General features: G+C 37.4%; 1 protein-coding gene across 3 annotated transcripts in view; it reads right to left on the reverse strand.

Annotated features, from left to right (window-relative positions):
• The window catches only part of LOC139952872 (carbohydrate sulfotransferase 11-like), a 50,737-nt gene extending 48,513 nt beyond the window's left edge, over nt 1–2,224 (reverse strand). For 2 of the 3 annotated variants that reach the window (XM_071952140.1, XM_071952143.1), the window contains exon 1: nt 2,099–2,224. The gene's annotated coding sequence lies outside the window, so the exon portion shown is untranslated. Of the gene's footprint in view, nt 1–453; nt 848–2,098 lie in introns of those variants that run through there. The other variant, XM_071952141.1, reaches the window with a different exon arrangement.
• Between the last annotated feature and the right edge of the window lie 11,359 nt (nt 2,225–13,583).

A 13,583-nucleotide genomic window follows, 5' to 3' on the forward strand; every position in this document is an offset into this window, starting at 1 on the left:
AAAAATAGAAAACAAATAAATAGAAATCAGATTTTGAAGCCAGTAATTATTCACACTTTTTATATTTTTTTTATTTTTTTTTATTTTTTGCAAGTTACCATGGTAATTTTAAAAATTTAATAAAAAAATATTTTGAATAAAATGAAGGCAACTGCTGGCTATACAGTCATACACAGAGTCTCAAAGAACACTTGTAGTCACTGCAGATGTTTCTTCCATGTTAGACCCAGTAACTGGGGCGCTGTACTCCTTTTCAACAATTTTTGACTTTATCTGTCGTACTAGCGCCCCAGGGAATGGCACAGAATTTTAACGAATACCCAGTTTTTCGCGACACCCAGCCACAAAAAAATGCCTCAAAATGACAAAAAGACCAAACAAACTAGCTCAAAAATCGCCTACTCTATTCTCGATACGTCTAGGATGTAACATCAGGCATTTAATTGTACTCACGATCATTTTTTAAACTCCAAATCGATGATTTTTAACTCCGCATCGTGGAGCGATTGACAAGTCTGCGATTTTCGGATGTGTATGGTAACGAAACATGGCGTCGCGTTGTGGGTGGATGTCCATCAACGGCTGTTTAATGCTACACTTGTTACAGGCGTTGCAGCGAATGCTATACATTGTACACGGGGATGGGTACAGGCGCTGCAGCTAGCGAGTGCCCACGTGCGTTCAATCATGGTCAACGTAACTTACACGGTGCCGGGTTGTTGGAAAATTATCAGAAAGGGGGTGAAAAGTTCTCAGAAAGGGAATATTGTCTGAAAGAGGGGATTTTTCTGGTCTGAAGTCTGCTGGATGAAGCTGGATGGTTCTGGATGAAGTCTGCTGGTCTGGATTTTTCTGGTCATCGCCCCCCCCCCCCCCAAAAAAAGGGAAAAAAAAAAGGGGGAAAAAAGATGATAAATAAATAAATAAAAATTCTACAGTGACACTGGCAGCACTAAACATTATAAGAAGCAATTTAACCATGCACAAAAATCGTAGGCCTAGATGAAGTACAGCGGTTTTTATTTATTTATCATATTTTTCCCCCTTTTTTTTTTGGGGGGGGGGGGCGATGACCAGAAAAATCCCCTCTTTCAGACAATATTCCCTTTCTGAGAACCTTTCACCCCCTTTCTGATATTTTTCCAACAACCCGGCACCGTATAAGTTACGTTGCCCATGATTGAACGCACGTGGGCACTCGCTAGCTGCAGCGCCTGTACCCATCCCCGTGTACAATGTATAGCATTCGCTGCAACGCCTGTAACAAGTGTAGCATTAAACAGCCGTTGATGGACATCCACCCACAACGCGACGCCATGTTTCGTTACCATACACATCCGAAAATCGCAGACTTGTCAATCGCTCCACGATGCGGAGTTAAAAATCATCGATTTGGAGTTTAAAAAATGATCGTGAGTACAATTAAATGCCTGATGTTACATCCTAGACGTATCGAGAATAGAGTAGGCGATTTTTGAGCTAGTTTGTTTGGTCTTTTTGTCATTTTGAGGCATTTTTTGTGGCTGGGTGTCGCGAAAAACTGGGTATTCGTTAAAATTCTGTGCCATTCCCTGGGGCGCTAGTACGACAGATAAAGTCAAAAATTGTTGAAAAGGAGTACAGCGCCCCAGTTACTGGGTCTACTTCCATGTATGGCTTCACCGGGAAACCATACTTTCTCGTTTGCCGTGAAAACAGGAAAAACTCAAAACAAATGGGGCCAGTTGAAGTCATCCAAGATCGGTGTGTGGTGTGAACATTTCAATGTCCATCAAGTTTTAATACATGTTTGCATACTTCGTATTAACAAATGAAGATAATTAGGGCATCGGTTGATATATGGCATCAGTATTTTTTTCCCAATTCAAAGAAAAAGGCATAATAGCGTGATAACTGGCACGCAGAGGATACACTATCCAGAATCAAGCACCATCGTCTTGGGCCAAGACTAACATAAGGCTCGCAGGGGAGCCTTATATTTAGTTTCTAGATAGTAGAAGTAGCTACATGAATATCCCTGATCATCCTGATGAAAAGAAGATGGCCACTTTTCGTCCTCCGGATTTTGCATTTGTCCCTAAACATGGAGAAAGCTTACCTTAGTTATGTAAAGTTTAAGTCATACAAGTAGTAGATCCGTTGAAAGTCTCGAGATTTTATTACAACAACCAGACTGAAGCATCTGAAGTGAGTAGTAGGACTCGAAGTGAGCACCAAATTTGAGCCCAACACCAAATTTGGTGATGAGCACCAAATTTGTTGCCAGCACCAAATTTAAACAAACTGTCAACGACCGTCAATGATCGTCGAAGACAGTGCGATGGGATTGTACACGCGTACGGTATGGGCAGATAAAAAGCCAAGAGTTCCATCTAAATTGGAAAGTATTATTAGTTTTTATTTCATAAATCTGTTCCACATATCCCTGGCTATATTTATATCAGATTAGCGCCCTAGTGTTTTAAAGGAACACGTTGCCTTGGATCGGTCGAGTTGGTCTTTGAAAAGCGTTTGTAACCGTTTTTTATAAAATGCATAGGGGTAGAAAGGTGTTGTAAAAGTAGAATACAATAATCCACACAAACATGCATCGAAATTGCGTGGTTTTCCTTTTACCTTGTCGACTAACACGTCGGCCATTTATGGGGGTCAAAATTTTGACTCCCATAAATGGCCGACCATGTTAGTTCGCACAGTAGAAGGAAAATCACGCAATTTCGAGGCAAACTTGTGTGGATCATTGTATTCTACTTTTAAAACATCTTTCCAACCATATGCATTTTATAAAAAAAACCGGTTACAAACGCTTTTGTTTTGACCAACTCGTCCCGATCCAAGGCAACGTGTTCCTTTAAGTCTGCTAATTAGATCAAGGAAGAATTTACGAGTTTTTGTACTGTATATGATATGCGCGTAAGGCATGGGCAATCAAAAAGCCAAGAGTTCCATCTTAATTGGAAAATATTATTAATTTTTATTTCATAAATCTATTTCTCATATCCCTGGGCTATATCAGATTAGCGCCCCATAGTGTTAAGTCTGCTAATTAGCTCAGCCCAATTAAATTAATCAGGGAAGATTTTACGAATTTTTGTACTTTATACGCTATACTTATATAACAAGCGCGTAAGGTATGGGCAATTACAAAGCCACGAAATCCATCTTAATTGGAAAATATTATTAATTTTTATTTCATAAATCTGTTCCTCATACCCCTGGCTAAATAAGCCCGGCGCCCCAATGTGTTAAGTCTTCTAATTAATTCAGCCCAATTAATTTAATAAGGGAAGAGTTTACGAGTTTTTCTACTTTTTTACGCTGTACATTATGCTATACACAAAGAACAAGCGTAAGGTATGGGCAATTGCAAAGCCAAGAGATTCATCTTAATTGGAAAATATTATTAATTCTTATTTCATAAATCTGTTCCTCATACCCCTGGCTATATAAGCCCAGCGCCCAAATGTGTTAAGTCTTCTAATTAGTTCAGCCCAATTAAATTAATCAGGGAAGAATTTACGAAATTTGGTACTGTATGCGCTATTATGCTAATACATGCGTAGGGTATAATTATGCAAAAACGAAACAAACGAATTCCAGCTAAGTTGGAAAATATTATTCTTATTTAAATCATAAATCTGTTCCTCATACCCATGGCTAAATGCGATCAGCACCCCGACGTGTTACCTTGCCTAATTAGCTCAGCGCAAACCTTATGCTTGTTCTTTGTATAGCATATATACAGCGTTAAAAGTACAAAAACTCGTATATTCTTCCTTGATTAAACTAATTGGGCTGAGCTAATTAGCAGACTTAACAAGTTGGGGCGCTAATCTGATATAGCCAGGGGTATGAGGAATAGATTTTGCTTGTTCTTTGTATAGCATATATACAGCGTTAAAAGTACAAAAACTCGTATATTCTTCCTTGATTAAACTAATTGGGCTGAGCTAATTAGCAGACTTAACAAGTTGGGGCGCTAATCTGATATAGCCAGGGGTATGAGGAATAGATTTTTGAAAAAAGAAAATAATAATACTTTCCAATTAAGATGGAACTCTTGGCTTTGTATTTGCCCATACCTTACGCGTGTGTTTAGTATATCATACAACGTATAGTAAGAAATTCGTGAATGATTCTCTTGATTAAATTAATTGGGCTGAGCTAATTAGGTAAGGTAACACGTCGAGGTGCTAATTTAAATTAGCCATGGGTATGTGGAACACATTTATGATATAAATAATATTAATATTTTCCAACTTAGATGGAATTCGTTTGTTTAGTTTTTGCCTATATCCTACGAATGATGTATTAGGCATAATAGCGTTTATACAGTACGAATTTCGCAATTTCTTCCCTATTTGGATTAATTGGGCTGAGCTCATTAGAAAACGTTACACAATGGGGCGCTAATCTGACATAGCCAAAGGAATAAGGAACAGATTTATGAAATAAAAACTCATAATATTTTCCAATTAAGATGGAACTCTTGCCTTTTTATTTGCCCCTACCTTACGCATACAGCGCAGACAGTATCAAAATTCGTAAATTCTTCCTTGATTAAATTAATTGGGCTGAGATAATTAGCACACTTAAAACACTTGGGCGCCAGTTTGATATAGCCAGGGGAATGTGGAACAGATTTATGAAATAAAAATTAATAATACTTTCCAATTTAGATGGAACTCCTGGCTTTGTATTTGCCCATACCTTACGCATACAGTGCATACAGTACAAAAATTCGTAAATTCTTCCCTTATTAAATTAATTGGGTTGAGCTTATTAGCAGACTTAACAAGTTGGGGCGCTAGTCTGATATAGCCAGGGGTATGTGGAACAGATTTATGAAATAAAAATTAATAATACTTTCCAATTTAGTTGGAACATGGAGGTAGAGCTCCTGGCTTTGTATCTGCCCATACACATAAGAGTATATGCTTACGAACAATAAATTTTTTGGGTAATTGTTTGTCACGATTTATATGTTTAAAAAAAATATAAAGTTGTTTGGGGGGCTGACTCCGCGTTACCCCTTTTGTGACGTCAATCGAGGCAGACTTTGCCTGCAATGCGTATAGTAAACACACGTGCAAAGTATATGTACGTCCAAGTCGTGAGTTGGTATATTTCAAAAAGTGTCGGCATTGCCGGAAAAAAACAATTTTGTTTTGTTTTTGAAACGTACAAACTCACGACTTGGTCCGTACATGTACTTTGCAATTGTGTTTACTCTACGCATTACAGGCAAAGTCTGCCTCGATTGACGTCACGAACAGCGCCCTCTCGGGTCGGGGTCTACTCTTAAATTTGTAAATAACATAAGAACTGATTTTTTTAAACCTTAGTTAACCGTTTATTCACATTCCACTCATCAAAACACATATTAGTGACAAAGGCTTTATTTTGAAAAAATACCACTTCCAGGTGACTTTAAACACTGGCTTGCATGAAATACTATTTGTCCATACACTTTACTTTTTGGTATCGTTTTGACTTCAATCCTAACCTCAAATCAGCTGTTAAAATTACTCACTGAAAGTTATATTCAAATTAATTTTTCCTTCGCTTGAGTGTTTGTTCACTCAACTCTTTTAACGTTTGACACATTATCAAGTAACAATTTCTAAGTTATGCTAATACATGTATTTCAGAATTCATTCGATTAAAACAGATCTTCACGAGCAAAACGCAACTTTTGTCACCACCCTGTACTGTATGTGTTCTATTTTCCAATAATACGCGGCTGGCTATTTCGGAAATACGCGGCTCGAGTCTCGTAACCTGACCATAAACCCTACGCCCATCTCATTGAACCATAGGAACCATACTATACCGTCCACAGTATAGTCTGGCCCGATCCAAAACATTACGGATACGGGGATCAAGTGGACAGAAACCATACTATATCCCACAATTCCGTTTTCGCACATCTAAGAACGAACATCGCACATGTATATTAAATTATCGCATATGTATATCGTCACAAAACATCAAACAAACACCACCTAATCAACCTCCAACAGGTTCCACGTGTAAAGGGGACACCAAAAGTTTAGTGTCCTTGCCCCACAGGGTAACAATGAGTAAATCAACACAGTCCTGTCAGTTCATAAGTAACACAACCGGCATTTGGTAATGACTCATTTCAACTTTGGAAATCAGTGTCCTAACAGTTCTAATGATATTACGTGTACCCACAACACAGTATTGCAGTAACTGTCAATTTCAATGTCAATGTCTTCATACATTTGTAGTATGTTCACTCAAACATGTCTTCCTTAAATTGTATACCTTCAAGAAGCATTTAAACAATTTTGAAGTAACAAAGCAGCAATCTACTAATTCTACTAGTGAGAATGCCCATGTAATGAGTATGGTTGTGTATGAGGTTCCATGTGTAAATGGGACACCAACACAGAGGAATTCAACATATTTTTGCAATGTTTGTTAGAGGGCATTCAAACCTGTTTGAAAGCACATTTAAACCTGCATTGCCATGAGTTCCCATTTTGAATATCCTTATACACATAATAAAGTTAAAACACACACCAAGTTCAGAATTTCATGGACTTTTTTCTCTTGGAATGATGATATTTTATCAAAAGTAATTATGAGCTGAATCACCAAAAGTTTCATTCATTGAACTTTCTCAGTAGATTTTAAATACATGACATAAGCTGCCCTCTGTCTTAGAACTGGTTTATAAGTTGTAACTGGACGGTTATTTTAGCAAGAATTGTTCATTTGATGTGAGATCCTCAAGCTCTTTTTGTATTTGAATTGCTAGTTATTTCCACCAATATTAACCATGATGGGGGGTAATCGTGATTTTAATTTAAAAGTTTTCAAAAGGGTAAGTATGCAAATAGAGGCTCAGAAGTAAACTCCTAGTGGTCACGATCAGATTTTCGCAGAAATCTTAACCACAGGCTGTCATCTTGTATGTTAGTATAACCTAAACAAGTTAAGTACGCAATGGACACTATTAAAGGCAGTGGACACTATTGGTAATTACTCAAAATATTTATTAGCATAAAACCTTTCTTGGTGACGAGTAATGGGGAGAGGTTGATGGATATCAACCATCTAAACGCACACAACTTCGTGTGACAAGGGTGATTTTTTTCTTTCATTATTATCTCGCAAGTTCGATGACCGATTTAGCTCAAATTTTCGCAGGTTTGTTCACAGGTTTATGCACATGTTGAGATACATCAACTGTGAAGGCTAGTCGATTTCTCTTAAAAATATTGATGTTGCGACCCCGAGCAGTATAACAAAATTCTAATGAATTCCTATATTTGCACCTTTATGTGAAATTCTAATGAGTTCCTATATGTTTGCACCTTTACGTGAAGTGTTTTCCCACATCAATCAACTCACTATATGAGGACCTTTTTAAATATTTTTCTCTTCTTTTGTTGTATTTTTTTAATTTCCCTTTTTTTTCAGAGTTTCTGCTTACCATGGCCTTGTGGATGTCTTGGTCATCCTGCTAGTAAAATGCCTTGCCAACTTTGCTGCCACAAAAGAGTTGAACTACCCAATAAATGTTGTTTTTCAGTCGTTATAACCAGCTTCCATTTTCACAAACGTCTCAATATTTATTGTTATAATGAATAACATAACAATATAAATAAATAACATGAAATATTATCCATGGATGAGTTGATAAAACAATTAGGCCTTATTTAAATAAAAAAACCTGCAATCAACAGGAAATGTATTGCACGAATGAATCTCAGCTCCATCTGAGTACTTTTGGAAAATTATCATCTCAGATCTCGGTGTGATGCAACAATTAGCTTCAGAATACCCATGTTTGTTAGTACAAAATTGATCTCAGCTCGATCCGAGTAGTCTTTAAAAATGATCATCTCAGATCACCTTCAGATTCAACCATTAGCTTCAGAACACCCATGATCGTTAGCGAAGAATTGATCTCAGCTCAATCTGAGCAGATTGAAAAATTATCATCTCAGATCACTTTCAGATTCAACCAGTAGCTTCAGAACACCCATGTTCCCTAGTAATTAACGAATCTCAGCTCCATCTGAGTACATTTGAAAAATTATCATCTCAGATCTCGGTGTGATGCAACAAATTAGCTTCAGAACACCCATGATCATTAGCGAAGAATTGATCTCAGCTCAATCTGAGCAGATTGAAAAATTATCATCTCAGATCACTTTCAGATTCAACCAGTAGCTTCAGAACACCCATGTTCCCTAGTAATTAACGAATCTCAGCTCCATCTGAGTACATTTGAAAAATTATCATCTCAGATCTCGGTGTGATGCAACAATTAGCTTCAGAATACCCATGTTTGTTAGTACAAAATTAATCTCAGCTTGATCCGAAGTAGTCTTTAAAAATTATCATCTCAGATCACCTTCAGATTCAACCATTAGCTTCAGAACGCCACTGTTCATTGGGAGAAGAATTGATCTCAGCTCGATCCGAGTAGTCTTTAAAAATGATCATCTCAGATCACCTTCAGATTCAACCATTAGCTTCAGAACACCCATGATCGTTAGCGAAGAATTGATCCTCAGCTCAATCTGAGCAGATTGAAAAATTATCATCTCAGATCACTTTCAGATTCAACCAGTAGCTTCAGAACACCCATGTTCCCTAGTAATTAACGAATCTCAGCTCCATCTGAGTACATTTGAAAAATTATCATCTCAGATCTCGGTGTGATGCAACAATTAGCTTCAGAATACCCATGTTTGTTAGTACAAAATTAATCTCAGCTTGATCCGAGTAGTCTTTAAAAATTATCATCTCAGATGACTTTCAGATTCAACCAGTAGCTTCAGAACACCCATGTTCCCTAGTAAAGAACTAATCTCAGCTCCATCTGAGTACATTTGAAAAATTATCATCTCAGATCACTTTCAGATGCAACAATTAGCTTCAGAACACCCATGTTTGTTAGTACAAAATTGATCTCAGCTCGATCCGAGTAGTCTTTAAAAATGATCATCTCAGATCACCTTCAGATTCAACCATTAGCTTCAGAACACCCATGATCGTTAGCGAAGAATTGATCTCAGCTCAATCTGAGCAGATTGAAAAATTATCATCTCAGATCACTTTCAGATTCAACCAGTAGCTTCAGAACACCCATGTTCCCTAGTAATTAACGAATCTCAGCTCCATCTGAGTACATTTGAAAAATTATCATCTCAGATCTCGGTGTGATGCAACAATTAGCTTCAGAATACCCATGTTTGTTAGTACAAAATTAATCTCAGCTTGATCCGAGTAGTCTTTAAAAATTATCATCTCAGATCACTTTCAGATTCAACCAGTAGCTTCAGAACACCCATGTTCCCTAGTAATTAACGAATCTCAGCTCCATCTGAGTACATTTGAAAAATTATCATCTCAGATCTCGATGTGATGCACCAATTAGCTTCAGAATACCCATGTTTGTTAGTACAAAATTAATCTCAGCTCGATCCGAGTAGTCTTTAAAAATGATCATCTCAGATCACCTTCAGATTCAACCATTAGCTTCAGAACACCCATGTTCATTAGAGAAGAATTCATCTCACCTCAATCTGAGCAGATTGAAAAATTTTCATCTCAGATCACTTTCAGATTCAACCATTAGCTTCAGAACATCCATGTTCCCTAGTAATTAACGAATCTCAGCTCCATCTGAGTACATTTGAAAAATTATCATCTCAGATCTCGGTGTGATGCAACAATTAGCTTCAGAATACCCATGTTTGTTTGTACAAAATTAATCTCAGCTCGATCCGAGTAGTCTTTAAAAATGATCATCTCAGATCACTTTCAGATTCAACCAGTAGCTTCAGAACACCCATGTTCCCTAGTAAAGCACTAATCTCAGCTCCATCTGAGTACATTTGAAAAATATCATCTCAGATCTCGGTGTGATGCAACAATTAGCTTCAGAATACCCATGTTTGTTTGTACAAAATTAATCTCAGCTCGATCCGAGTAGTCTTTAAAAATGATCATCTCAGATCACTTTCAGATTCAACCAGTAGCTTCAGAACACCCATGTTCCCTAGTAAAGCACTAATCTCAGCTCCATCTGAGTACATTTGAAAAATATCATCTCAGATCTCGGTGTGATGCAACTATTAGCTTCAGAATACCCATGTTTGTTAGTACAAAATTATTCTCAGCTTGATCCGAGTAGTCTTTAAAAATTATCATCTCAGATCACTTTCAGATTCAACCAGTAGCTTCAGAACACCCATGTTCCCTAGTAAAGAACTAATCTCAGCTCCATCTGAGTACATTTGAAAAATTATCATCTCAGATCTCGGTGTGATGCAACAATTAGCTTCAGAACACCCATGTTTGTTAGTACAAAATTGATCTCAGCTCGATCCGAGTAGTCTTTAAAAATGATCATCTCAGATCACCTTCAGATTCAACCATTAGCTTCAGAACACCCATGATCGTTAGCGAAGAATTGATCTCAGCTCAATCTGAGCAGATTGAAAAATTATCATCTCAGATCACTTTCAGATTCAACCAGTAGCTTCAGAACACCCATGTTCCCTAGTAATTAACGAATCTCAGCTCCATCTGAGTACATTTGAAAAATTATCATCTCAGATCTCGGTGTGATGCAACAATTAGCTTCAGAACACCCATGATCATTAGAGAAGAATTGATCTCAGCTCGAGCCGAGTAGTCTTTAAAAATGATCATCTCAGATCACCTTCAGATTCAACCATTAGCTTCAGAATACCCATGTTCATTAGAGAAGAATTGATCTCAACTCAATCTGAGCAGATTGAAAAATTATCATCTCAGATCACTTTCAGATTCAACCAGTAGCTTCAGAACACCCATGTTCCCTAGTAATTAACGAATCTCAGCTCCATCTGAGTACTTTTGGAAAATTATCATCTCAGATCTCGGTGAGATTGAACAATTAGCTTCAGAATACCCATGTTTGTTAGTACAAAATTAATCTCAGCTTGATCCGAGTAGTCTTTAAAAATTATCATCTCAGATCACTTTCAGATTCAACCAGTAGCTTCAGAACACCCATGTTCCCAAGTAATGAATGAATCTCAGCTCCATCTGAGTACTTTTGGGAAATTATCATCTCAGATCTCGGTGAGATGCAACAATTAGCTTCAGAATACCCATGTTTGTTAGTACAAAATTGATCTCAGCTCGATCCGAGTAGTCTTTAAAAATGATCATCTCAGATCACCTTCAGATTCAACCATTAGCTTCAGAACACCCATGTTCATTAGAGAAGAATTCATCTCACCTCAATCTGAGCAGATTGAAAATTTTCATCTCAGATCACTTTCAGATTCAACCATTAGCTTCAGAACATCCATGTTCCCTAGTAATTAACGAATCTCAGCTCCATCTGAGTACATTTGAAAAACTATCATCTCAGATCTCGGTGTGATGCAACAATTAGCTTCAGAATACCCATGTTTGTTAGTACAAAATTAATCTCAGCTTGATCCGAGTAGTCTTTAAAAATTATCATCTCAGATCACTTTCAGATTCAACCAGTAGCTTCAGAACACCCATGTTCCCTAGTAAAGCACTAATCTCAGCTCCATCTGAGTACATTTGAAAAATTATCATCTCAGATCTCGGTGTGATGCAACAATTAGCTTCAGAATACCCATGTTTGTTAGTACAAAATTGATCTCAGCTCGATCCGAGTAGTCTTTAAAAATGATCATCTCAGATCACCTTCAGATTCAACCATTAGCTTCAGAACACCCATGATCGTTAGCGAAGAATTGATCTCAGCTCAATCTGAGCAGATTGAAAAATTATCATCTCAGATCACTTTCAGATTCAACCAGTAGCTTCAGAACACCCATGTTCCCTAGTAAAGAATTGATCTCAGCTCAATCTGAGCAGATTGAAAAATTATCATCTCAGATCACTTTCAGATTCAACCAGTAGCTTCAGAACACCCATGTTCCCTAGTAATTAACGAATCTCAGCTCCATCTGAGTACATTTGAAAAATTATCATCTCAGATCTCGGTGTGATGCAACTATTAGCTTCAGAATACCCATGTTTGTTAGTACAAAATTAATCTCAGCTTGATCCGAGTAGTCTTTAAAAATTATCATCTCAGATCACTTTCAGATTCAACCAGTAGCTTCAGAACACCCATGTTCCCTAGTAAAGAACTAATCTCAGCTCCATCTGAGTACATTTGAAAAATTATCATCTCAGATCTCGGTGTGATGCAACAATTAGCTTCAGAACACCCATGTTTGTTAGTACAAAATTGATCTCAGCTCGATCCGAGTAGTCTTTAAAAATGATCATCTCAGATCACCTTCAGATTCAACCATTAGCTTCAGAACACCCATGATCGTTAGCGAAGAATTGATCTCAGCTCAATCTGAGCAGATTGAAAAATTATCATCTCAGATCACTTTCAGATTCAACCAGTAGCTTCAGAACACCCATGTTCCCTAGTAATTAACGAATCTCAGCTCCATCTGAGTACATTTGAAAAATTATCATCTCAGATCTCGGTGTGATGCAACAATTAGCTTCAGAACACCCATGATCATTAGAGAAGAATTGATCTCAGCTCGAGCCGAGTAGTCTTTAAAAATGATCATCTCAGATCACCTTCAGATTCAACCATTAGCTTCAGAATACCCATGTTCATTAGAGAAGAATTGATCTCAACTCAATCTGAGCAGATTGAAAAATTATCATCTCAGATCACTTTCAGATTCAACCAGTAGCTTCAGAACACCCATGTTCCCTAGTAATTAACGAATCTCAGCTCCATCTGAGTACTTTTGGAAAATTATCATCTCAGATCTCGGTGAGATTGAACAATTAGCTTCAGAATACCCATGTTTGTTAGTACAAAATTAATCTCAGCTTGATCCGAGTAGTCTTTAAAAATTATCATCTCAGATCACTTTCAGATTCAACCAGTAGCTTCAGAACACCCATGTTCATTAGGGAAGAATTGATCTCAGCTCAATCTGAGCAGATTGAAAATTTATCAACTCAGATCACTTTCAGATTCAACCTTCAGATTCAACCATTAGCTTCAGAACGCCCCTGTTCATTAGAGAAGAAATGATCTCAGCTCGATCCGAGTAGTCTTTAAAAATGATCATCTCAGATCACCTTCAGATTCAACCATTAGCTTCAGAACACCCATGATCGTTAGCGAAGAATTGATCTCAGCTCAATCTGAGCAGATTGAAAAATTATCATCTCAGATCACTTTCAGATTCAACCAGTAGCTTCAGAACACCCATGTTCCCTAGTAATTAAAGAATCTCAGCTCCATCTGAGTACATTTGAAAAATTATCATCTCAGATCTCGATGTGATGCACCAATTAGCTTCAGAATACCCATGTTTGTTAGTACAAAATTAATCTCAGCTTGATCCGAGTAGTCTTTAAAAATGATCATCTCAGATCACCTTCAGATTCAACCATTAGCTTCAGAACACCCATGATCATTAGCGAAGAATTGATCTCAGCTCAATCTGAGCAGATTGAAAAATTATCATCTCAGATCACTTTCAGATTCAACCAGTAGCTTCAGAACACCCATGTTCCCT

Source organism: Asterias amurensis, chromosome 21 (genome assembly GCF_032118995.1).
Source record: "Asterias amurensis chromosome 21, ASM3211899v1".
Taxonomy (NCBI): domain Eukaryota; kingdom Metazoa; phylum Echinodermata; class Asteroidea; order Forcipulatida; family Asteriidae; genus Asterias; species Asterias amurensis.